At 33.4% G+C, this 2396-nt stretch overlaps 1 long non-coding RNA gene across 1 annotated transcript; it reads left to right on the forward strand.

The window, feature by feature from the left end:
* The first annotated feature begins 464 nt into the window (after nt 1-464).
* Nucleotides 465-2396, forward strand: LOC140038230 (uncharacterized). Its single transcript, XR_011842038.1, has 2 exons — nt 465-967; nt 1857-2396. It is a non-coding gene; the product is annotated as an uncharacterized lncRNA (long non-coding RNA).

Genomic DNA, 2396 nt, shown 5'->3' on the forward strand with positions numbered 1-2396 from the left:
TTTAAAAAATACTCTCTCTCTTGTTCACTTGTAGTTTTTTATGAGGTTGAAAAGCTTGTAAAATTCTTCATTGTAATTGTGAGCAATTCAATTTTAGCTTGGAAAGGTTAGATATATAGGAAGTGTAAAACCTTTTCACTCAACTAAGGAGAGATTAATGTGAGTAAAGGTAATCATTTCTTTGTACAAAGTGGCATTGTTTCATCAATTTTGACGAACTTTTTTAATGGATCAACTTCGATCTTGGAGAAGCTTGGAAGTGTACCTTGGTATCATGAGAGTACCATTTCATTTGGTTTACTTTATTTAATCTATTGCTCATTGTTTGCTCATTTAGGTGCTATACTTGCCTCATCTTTATTGTTTTCTACTTACTCGCTTTAGTTTGTGATCATTTAGATAAATTTGGTTAGTTAAAATTAGATAAAATCAGCCATAACTTATCTAGTTTTTATACAACTTAATTCACTCCTCCTCTTAGATTACACTTGACACTTGCAAAGTTTATAAGAGAATTGACAACAATTCTTATTTCATGACGAATTGAGCTTACCTCAAAAATTTTCACTTAAGTCTCTTTCAAGCACAAGACTCCAGAATAAGGAATTAGGACAGATTCCTTCTAGTCCACAGGCGTCTAATATGGTGTGACAGAAGGACGCCACAGAAAAGAGTAGAAGACCCATGCAAGTCTTTAATTTCATTTGTGATATATGTGGTCAAATAAAACAGCAGCTACACAAGACTTTTTCATAAGGTTCACGTAGCCTTATCCTTTCAAATCTTTCTCCGAATCTCAATCATATATACAGCACTAGAGCTTGTACAAGTTATGAGACAGTCACATAGAAATAAACAATGACGAGCAAGACTTTTGCTTCTCCTATGTTCATCTTCTTTTGGCTTTTGATGATTTCCATCCTTTTAGTCCAACCCGCTCTCTCTGGACGGACATTTGGCGGCAGCGGTAAGTATACATCTTTCTTATTCACAGTTTTTTTTTTTTAATTGCTCAACAGTGAGTTTGCTTTAATCGAAAACATTCATCTAAATTGGATACACTTCCCATAAACTATGATGATGATGGTACAAGTCATTGATGCATGAAAGTTGTTGATTTGGGAATTAGAGTAGAAGGAAATTGCACTATTTTCCTCGTTCTCTCTAAAAATTCTCCAATCAAAATCTTCTCTGCCTTTTTCATGGAAGAGAGATCAGACAAATTTGGTCTTTTTCCATAAAAGGGAGTCCTCTCTTTAAGTTTTTTTAGTTTCTATCGTAGCAATAAATTCTTTTGTAGAATTTTCTAATGATAGATTATTCTCTCATAGAATCTCCTAGTGAGAGTTTCTTCTTCCCTAAATTGTTTTAATAAAAGTTTTATTCTCTCCTAAGTTTTTTTTCCTTATGAGGGTTTTTTTTTCAGTTTTTGTCATTTTCTGTGAAATTTGAGATTTTGTAGATCTAGTTTCTCAAATTTGCAATTTCTCCATCTATTATTATCGTATCTAAACTTCTCTTTGAAGTTGAACCAGTTTTTAATCATATTTTTTACTGTAAGAAAAATGCATAAACCTATTGGGTTACAATGATTTATCTGGATAGAAGATATGATATGTTGGAGCATTAATGTTATATTTATTTAAATTGATTTTCAAATCTGTGGTATCTATTAATTTCAGCTCTATATGTATTTGAGTTATGTTTGATTTGATGTATTTCTGTCATTAGTGCAGATTCAATAATCTTTTCCATCAAAATAAAGAATAGAAGGAAAATGGCTTGACTTTTGCCCTTTTGATAGTGATATCTAATTTTATGATAATAGTCTTTTTTTTGTTTTGTATTTTGGCAAGGTGGGGGTAGCATGATGGGAGGGGATCCAAGTCGTGCTCCCAAGGCGACCGGCGGAAGTTCTCCTACAAACTCTGCTCCTAAAGATGGAGGCGGTGGATCCATAGGTTATGGGCCATTACAAAGGCATCCAATTTGCAACAAAATACGATACGCCTATTGTTTGCGGCCCCCACCAGAAAGACCATGTAATTATTATACCCGTTGCCGTCCCCCACTCCCACCAAAATAAAGTGGCCAATAAAAGCGGACTGGACCTGATTCCCTATTAATAAAGTTGGACTCAGAGTGATCCAACCCTAGTTAAGCCCAGAAAAAAATGAGCCCATGCAATGGAAATATACGTATGGATTAGATGTTTTGAGGATATCTTTCAAAACTTTTATGATAGTGTGAAAAACTTTTAATGTAGATGGTTAGGTGTTTTGGAGTGTATTATTATAGTATTGTATTTAAAATCCTTGTTTATGAAATAATGGTAAATTGTATAGACCTACATTTCAAGTGTTTGTAGAAAATTAAATATATGAAGAGATTGTGCA

The sequence above is a fragment of the Coffea arabica genome, chromosome 3e (assembly GCF_036785885.1).
Source record: "Coffea arabica cultivar ET-39 chromosome 3e, Coffea Arabica ET-39 HiFi, whole genome shotgun sequence".
NCBI classification, from domain to species: Eukaryota; Viridiplantae; Streptophyta; class Magnoliopsida; order Gentianales; family Rubiaceae; genus Coffea; species Coffea arabica.